We start from the raw sequence: 9,516 nt of genomic DNA, 5'->3' as shown, positions 1-9,516 counted from the left end.
AACATAATCCTCTAACATGTCCAGCACAAACATGCTTTTATTACTTACTGTACATTATTCCCCATTAGAAAGGCAATGTTTTGAACATAGATAATTGATTACATTGCTTGAAATATATAAATGATGAACAATACAATATTCAATGAAGTTTTATAATTAAAATTGCAACATTTTAAGAACTGAATAATGAATTTTGTTTTCGCAACATAATTTAAATATACAGTTGTGGATATCAAGTTCTTATCTTTTATGATACATATTCATAAAAAAAAAAATTAAACACAGAGTAAAATCAATTAGTACTTTAAGTTATTAAACAACCATATCAATCATGATGCATATACAAATCTCAGTTGTCTTTAATACATGTGTACTTATGTGAATCAGGAATCATTTCAGTTATTGCAACAATATACGGTCATAAATGTGTCCAAAGATGATTAAAATGAATTTGATAGAAAATTGGAATGAAATACAATAAAGATCAGAATTCAAGTTTGAAATGGCGAAACAATAACACTTTCAAGTTTGATTGCGACAAAAACCCCTTCTATTGTTAAACATGTTAAAGAAAAGAATGGTAGCAAATGTCTTAAAGCTTACCATTCCACACACAAATGTAAAACTAAGAGGACCTTCAGTTCATCATAAAAGAACTTTTACTTTATAAAGCCTTTTCAGTTTTAAAATTGACCTTTAACATAGACCATAACCAGTACTAGCATAGTATAGTTAAAGCAGCAAGGTTAACTGTCACTTATTACATGCCGTAATTTGTTATTTGATAGCAGATAACCTGAAATCATGAAGGTATGGCTAGAGAATTACGTTTAAGCAAATCTTTTAGTAGTCGTTGCTGTAGCATATGAAATGCTTTTTATAATAAAGTACACTGTATTCATTCATTTATACATGTACAGGACCCAGTGTTCTAAGACCTGTGCTTAAGTTTTGAAACAGTGCTGTATCTAATATATAAGCTGTTCTAATTGTATGTTATTGTTTTCGTCTTAATATTATGTAATGAATTTATAGCATATTTCTTTCTGATGTCTCTTAACTAATAAAAACGAAACTTATTGAAATCAAATTAAAACAGATTGCGATCTGAATTCAAAACTATGCTTTATTCGTCTCTTTGTACAGAAAGGTAATGTTAAATTATAGTGCTTTATTCGTGAACAGTCAACAAGCATCTATGAAAAACAAAGCAAAACCTTCCGAAATTTTGGTCATTGTTGCGTTTAAGCTACGTATTTTTTTGGGGCATTTTAACTTGTTTAATTTAAGTTTCACTGATGCGTCTTTGACAGAAGAAACACACGTTTATGAAATTTGTACTTTTTGTCATATCTGCGTCAAACTTAAAATTTTAAATAGTTGATGGTAACCATCCTTCATGAGAAAAGATTTAAAAATCATACAGTGTAAAATTAGTTTACTGTTGAATTATTTTATTACGGCTGAAGCGTTTACTACAAGACCTATAATTGCAATGTCTTGTGTTTACAATATACATCATATCGATAGAGGAATCGTTATATACGTTCACCTCACTGTCGAAAATCTTAAAATTGTTAAATCACATGTGTTTGTCCTGACCGTTCCTCGACGTATTTGGGTGTCTAGAATTTGATTTAATATTAATTATATCTGTGATTGCTTAATATCGGTTGAAATAACTTTTGAATTACTTAGGTCAAGAAGTATAGATGATTTAATAATCGTTTGGAGAGTTCAGATTTATTTGTTCTACAAAATGGCATGCCATATTTGCATGTTTAGTTTATGTAACAAAGTATACACGGCTTTGAGTTTTATAGTAGTGTCATATCAAACAGAAAGCGATAATGATCGTTCTTCACTTTAGTTATAGTATCATCATCAAAATAGTCGTAAAACATTATCATAATAGCTTTCCAATGTGATTATTGGTATGCAAATCCAAGAATTAGAACTTATAAAAAAAAAACAAACGAGTGGCACATGAATGCATGAACGTTTGTGGCGCATGCATGAATTATCACTGTTATTTAGTCATTAATTGAGTCGATTTCACAATTTTGTTATTAGCGAAAAATTTTACTACATAAATAAGCTTTGACTTCTCCTCTTGGTGTATGACGTAAGTGGAGAAAAAATACAAAATTGATTTTGGATAAAAAAATCGTTTTAATTCATTGAGAATTTAGAGTGCCTCTTACCTGGGGCATTGTTCTAACATCACAACATTAAAGAAAAACTTTACCCACCAGTTAGATATCGCTCAACTGGACAGATTGGACAGATTGGTGGACATATTGGCACGAGACAGAAACAACACAACATTCATAGAGTATATTTGCATTATAAAGTTGGTATTATACTTTGTTTTATGTTTTCAGTGGTGCTCAATAAAATGATTATAGATATCTGTTGCGGAGATATGATTGCAGTAGCATACAGTTTGATATAAAGTTCGATATAAATTTCGACATGAAGTTTGACGGTTTGAGACTTGGAGTTCGCCGACAATGTTTTACCATAAACATTATGTCCATAATCGATATGGTTACTAACAAAACAACCCAAAAAAAAAAAAACGAATTTTCTCTAATCTACGTTTAATATTTATAATTTATGCATACTATTCCTTGTACAACTGTTCACATTACTTAACAGAAAACTTCGATATGTCTCTTTCGAAAAACAAAATCATACTAATTAGTAAGGTTACAGTCTAAGATAATAAATTCCAAATTTTGCGCTGCTATTAAATCAAAACCACAAAAACAATAAAAGTAATTGATCAACCAGCTGCGATGTAGACTACTCTTTGAAGTGTTCTTCACCTCAGTAATGATATAAATTAAATTTAAGGAAACCTCTAACTTAGACAATTAATCTCATGATGTTGTAAATTCAAGACAACAATTTGTAATAATCTTATCAAAGATCAAAACATTTGGTGGTAAAGTTTGTAAAAGTTATTAATATATTTTTCATTTCCTATCGTTAATTATCCATTTTTAGATGGTGACGTTCCCTTGTCACCATCTTACGGTGTTGATATATCTCAACTTGTACGATTCGCTCGTGTATGTAACAATGTTTTAGATTTTAACGAGATAAATTTATGTATTACTGAAAAATTATTACACCAGGGTTTTCGATATCACAAACTAGTCAAAACATTTACTAAATTTTATCATCGGTATAAGGACATCATTCGTAAATATAGCTCAACATGCAGACTTCTTATACGTTCAGGTATTTCACATCCAATTTTTTATGGAAATATTCTTTATAAAGCACAAAAATGTCAGTTTTCACCTCTGAAGCTAACAAAACCTTTAAATAGACTTATTAAGAAGGGATATAGTTACGAGACTGTTGTCAGGTCATTAAAGATTGCATATTTTGGCGTTAATATTGATTCACTTATAGGGTCTTTGCATCGGCGCTAAACACATTTATTTAAAAACCAGTTGTTGGCATGACACGGGTTATGTTCTTCTCATATATGTTATGATGGTATGGTACTAAACCCCTAACGGGAAGGATTGTGCCTGATATTCATATGATGAAGACATAATCTCTCAATCAGTTTAATTGAAGTCTGGAGCTGGCATGTCAGTTAACTGCTAGTAGTTTGTTGTTATTTATGTATTATTGTCATTTTGTTAATTTTCTTTGGTTACATCTTCTGACATCAGACTCGGACTTCTCTTGAACTGAATTTTAATGTGCGTATTGTTATGCGTTTACTTTTCTACATTGGCTAGAGGTATAGGGGGAGGGTTGAGATCTCATAAACATGTTTAACCCCGCCGCATTTTTGCGCCTGTCCAAAGTCAGGAGCCTCTAGCCTTTGTTAGTCTTGTATTATTTTTAATTTAAGTTTCTTTTGTACAATTTGGAGTTTAGTACGGCGTTCATTATCACTGAACTAGTATATATATTTGTTTGGGGGCCAGCTGAAGGACGCCTCCGGGTGCGGGAATTTCTCGCTGCATTGAAGACCTGTTGGTGACCTTCTGCTGTTGTCTGTTCTATGGTCGGGTTGTTGTCTCTTTGACACATTCCCCATTTCCATTCTCAACTTTATTAACAAGTGTCCGAAATAAGTTCATTTGAAAATTTAAAGTATACAACATTTTTGGAGAAGGCTTTCAAAAGTTTAATAATATAATTGTAAATGAGAAATTATTTGTTTTATACAAAATAGATGAACAATACAAAAGAAATATTCAAACGCATACGATCTCAGGTTTTGTGAAATGGTGTGCAGATTCTGCTTACCCTTCCGGAGCACCTGAGATCACCCCCAGTTTTTAGTGGGGTTCGTGTTGCTTAGTCTTTAGTTTTCTATGTTGTGTCATCTGTACTATTATTTGTCTGTTTGTCTTTTAATTTTTGGCCATGGCGTTGTCAGTTTGTTTTCGATCTATGAGTTTGACTGTCCCTCTGGTATCTTTCGTCTCTATTTTCTGTTCCATCTGTGTCGATTACGTTGTAGTATGTTACAATGTATGAGGGAAATAGCTAAATAAAAAAAAAATGGATTTACACTCAATTGTTTCGATATCTGGTTTTGTTTAAATGTAAGGATATGTATATGACTTATTGTAAAGAAAACGTTGTCATGATGTCTACTTTTTCAAATTAGACGCTTTGAAAGGTTCAACGGACACTTTAACTACATTATTGTTAACATATTAAATGTTAATATTCTGAATATATTACACATGATCATACGCTTAATTAAATAATATGAATATTTGAAAACAGACATTCATTGACATCTTATATAAAAATAAGGTCAGTTTGACAACTTTTCCCCACAGTTCAAACATGTGAATAAAAGGAATTTTACCTCACCGTACGGCCTTAAACAATGAGAAAACCCAAACCTTATACTGTGGATTCATTTATTTTCGTGGGTATCAATTTTCGTGGATAGAGAAAAAAAGACGTTTCGTGGTATACGTAAATTCGTGGATCGCTGATTACAAAAAAAAGAAAAAATCAGATACGTAATTCATAGATTTCTTTTTGATTTAGAAAATCCTTGGTTTGATCAATAAAAAAACAAACAAAAAATAGGAATTCATTGAAAAAGTTTTGAATTGTCAAAATCTTGGTCATTCTAGGTTAAAGAGTTCATTGAAAACTTCTTTTACAATAATGGACAGAGACAAATTATTTGTTTGTTTTACAATTTATAAATTCTTGTCGGAATTTTATAAGGCATTCAAAACTCTTTGATTGAAAGCTCATTTCCTTAATCACGATATAATTAACAGTCTTATAAGTTAAAGGTTTGAAAATAAATGTTCCTGTCATAAACAATATTACCTACAGGCAATATCCCCGTACTTAATCCTATTGATTTTTAATCACCAGTAAACCAAACTATGACACGGTAATAAACAACTTGCAGTTATTTTTCTTGAACAGTTTAATCAATTTTAAAAAGTAAACTGTCATTGATATTCGATATATTTATTATTGATTTTATCAAAATACTTGTATCTTATTTCAATAAGAAAAACACGTGTTATGTTAAAATGTTTATCGCTAGTCAACACTATACTGGAACTGCATAACATAACCGGAAATAAACATCCGACTCCATACACATTTCTCGGGATTATTTTTCGTTGAATTCTTAAATTCGTGGTTTGCTGTGACCCACGAAACCCACGAAAATTGGTAAACCACGAATAAAAATGAATCCACAGTAGTCGGTTATTATAGGCTCTGACATGAAACAATATAACACATTTCAAACGAGAAAAACTAACGGCCAATCTATAATATTGTACGAAATGGGCGCGTTTCGTCTACAAAAGACTCATAAATGAAGCTGGTCTCAAAGGAGTAAAAGGCCAAATTAAGTACGAAGTTTAAAAGCATTGAGGCCCTATAAATTCAAAAATATTTTGCCAAATACAGGTTAGGTAATCTATTCCTGGGGATGGACAATCCTTATAGCGATGTTTTAGTCCAAATGTAAACAGCATTATTAGATTGTGTGTCAAATTTGGCTCTTTTTGATACCTCTATCTTAAAAAGGACTTAGCATGATTTTGACAATTGTGATTTACCCCTTTGTTTCTGTTATTGTTTCGTTTGTTGTTTTATTAGTTTGTAGATGTATGGAATACATTGTTGTGTTTTCTCAAGTCCAAACTTAAAAGATATCACCCAAAAGTGCCATGAGAGGTCATTCTGTTAGTGTACATCTTATACATCTTTCAGTCTGAAGAATCGCTGATTTTTTCATGTTTACTGATAATTTGGATAAAAGCCTACGCAGTTCATACATCTTTTGATATTTCATTTCAGAAAACCTTTTTAAAAAACGTAGGTATTCGTCTGTAAACCATTGGCTAAAATAAAATTCGCATCATTCAATGAAAAATGTTTAACAAAGTAAATTAACACCTTAATTTCTTATTATACCTATAATTCAATTATCGCAGCATATTTCGCATTCTTTCGACAGTGCTGTAAAAAACTGTATCATTAAGCTAAAAGAAGAATCAAGCGAAGTCAGACTGAAATTGTATGAAGCATTGTTATCAAACAAAACAAAGTTATTAAAACTGTTGATTGATGGTGGAGTTTCCGTGAATTTTAAATTTTCATCAGGACTGACACCTCTAATGGAAGCTTGTTTGGCATCAAATGGAGAAATTATTAAAGTTTTACTCGACAACGGAGCAAATTTAAAATTAAGAGATGACCGTGGTTTGACTGTATTTCACTATGGATTCATGTGTGAAAGTCGTAAAATTATCGATCTGTTAGAAGACTACAGATCAAAAAAGGAAAATAGAAACATGAAATGTAAAGATGCAAAAATAAGATGTTGCTTGTAAGCTCTGGAAACGCTTTCAACAACAATATGTGATCATAGAACGTTATTAGTTGGATATAAATTCACATGGGAAAGTATGTCACTGTTATAAATATCTCATAAAAATGAATTAGTATACAGTTAACATCAACACCCGTAAAATACGTAATCTTGTGAGGGTATTATGGAAGTTTTTTGCAACACACTATTACAACATAAGAATAGAAAAGTGTCATAGTTTGAATCTTTGAAAAGAACTCACACTCTGCATATTGGTAGTTTCATGTACATAAGAAATACTGTATAATTATTGTATATACTCTATTTTAATTAGTTAATAAAATTAATTAATTTTGATTTGATTTTTTATTGTATAACCCTCCAATTATTTTTCACTCCTAGGTTTTTCAGTTTTTTAATGTTCATGTAGTATGTTTGACGCTTTTTCCCTTTTTCATCTGCTAATTATATCAGGATGTTAATATATTTACTTGATACTATTTCATTACAGTCTGCTATTTTCATTTTAGTATTGATATACCATGTATGGCGAACATTTGAGCTCAGTCATAAGTTATCTATGTTGTGTATTGTGATCTGTTGTTTGTCGTTTGGTCTCTTTCTTTTTTAGCCATTACGTTGTCCGTTTATTTTCGACTTATAAGTTTGAATGTCTCTTTGATATCTTTCGCCTTATCTTTAATGTGTTTGTATTTTTTCGGAAGCTTGAAAGTGATTGACTGATCATAAATCGTATCACTCGTTACCGAATTTTGAACTGATCAGCTCTTAAAAGACTGAACAAGAAATTAGAAAGTCATGTTCAGTCTTTCAGCTGATCGAGTTTCAGCAAGTACTATTCAAACAATTCGCTTGCAGTCAAATAAGATCTATTCAATCTTTGTTCAGTCTGTTCAGAAGTTGTTATATTTGCCCGTAGAAAATACAATGCTGAATTGTCAACAAAGCAACTGAACAGCACTGAAATGAAACAAGCCACATGTAGGAACAGTGCGGGACCGCCTGTGAGCCAAATGTCTGAACAATACTGAAGTTCTAATATGAAAATATCTCAAAATAACTTCTAATATAATAAGTCTTGTTATTATTTTTGGTTTAGAATTCTTAGATGATATTGAGATTAAATTCACCTTTACAGCAAAAATGCCTCTACAACTGTATGACGGAATAGTTTGTCCTGACAATATACTTTACGGTCAATCATTATTTAAATGACCTAAGAATATAATTCACTTTTATTCATTTAATATCAAGATTTAACATTCCAACAACGAAAAAGAACGAAAAGACAACACGAAACATGACAAATTCCGGATACGTCTTAGGTGTTCCACTAGCTGCATCTATCGTGCTGTTCAATTCAAATAACAATTTAGCGGTATGTCGCCTAATTAATAAGTGTGCGATTTTTCAAAATTATGAATGTTTTACATTAATAACATGGTATTGATGGTCCATTCACCAGTAGGACAACCGGATGTGCCTTTTTGGCCAAAATGTGATTCGGCGGCGCTTTTAATATAAAAGGAAATCTTATTTTTTTATATCTGAACATAGAATTTCGGATTTTGATTTTATGCACTTTAGAATTAAAAAGCGATATTAAAAATGGGTACAAAAAATACATATCCTTCGATTTTTTAATAATTTGTACATCCAATTCTCGCTAGTTTTAGGCATCGAAATTCGTAAAGAACAGGGGTGTTCAAGCCAGGGCAAAAATTTGTACCCATTTTAAAGTAGGTGTCTCATTTTTTTTTAGGTTTTTCCTTGGAAGGTCGATATATTTAGAAATTGGAACAGTTTCTGTTTTTAAAGTGAATATTCATTCAACTGTCATGGAAAGGTGAATCCTTAGATATTTAACCCCTTTCAAAATAATAATATGTGTCCATAAATTGTAAAATTATAGATTTTTTTCGAAATTGAAGAAGGCGCCATTTTCGTTTATTTTTCTACTGCGTCTATTGGTCTGCTATAATTATTAGATGTTTTTAAAAAATCTCCCCCTCGATTTTTTTTATACTTTCATATAATAATTTTTGGTACATAATGTATATGTTATGAAAACATTAGGCATTTCTATCGAGTAGAAATGGAGAACGGTCATCTTTATTTTGTATGTCCCCACTATGGGAGCGTGGTCCTCCATTAACCTTGTTTCTGAAGTACACGATAGCTATATTCTTCTCTCGGAAATAATTATCAACTAAAAATTATTGAACCATAACAAATATATTTTAAGACATCAATAAGTTTTAAATGCTAGTCATTTTTTAAAGCAGAATTGGCGGAATCGACCTCCTCCGAAGTTGTGTCAGTACATAGATCAACGTTGTCAATTTCCGGCGCCGAAAATGTGAACGTAAAATGTAATTAAAAGTTAAAAAATGCGATATGTTGAATCCATTTCAACGTTATACCAAAAAAGGCCGAGCTTGGTAAAATAACTGCCTTATAGGCCTACATAAACATGATAAACCATATATATCTTTGACATCGTATTTCGTGTATCCATATTTATTTCGTGAATATTGTTACCGGCCGATGAGTCTTTTATGAATATCTACTCAGAATAGGTTTATAGATAAGCTATCTTTTTTTCATAATTTTCCTTTCGTTATTGTTATGTTTTGTGTTTTGTTTCTTTT

Source organism: Mytilus californianus, unplaced genomic scaffold, assembly GCF_021869535.1.
Source record: "Mytilus californianus isolate M0D057914Y unplaced genomic scaffold, xbMytCali1.0.p SCAF_10, whole genome shotgun sequence".
NCBI classification, from domain to species: domain Eukaryota; kingdom Metazoa; phylum Mollusca; class Bivalvia; order Mytilida; family Mytilidae; genus Mytilus; species Mytilus californianus.
The sequence above is the reverse complement of the archived record's forward strand: the minus strand, read 5'-3'. Positions refer to the sequence as shown.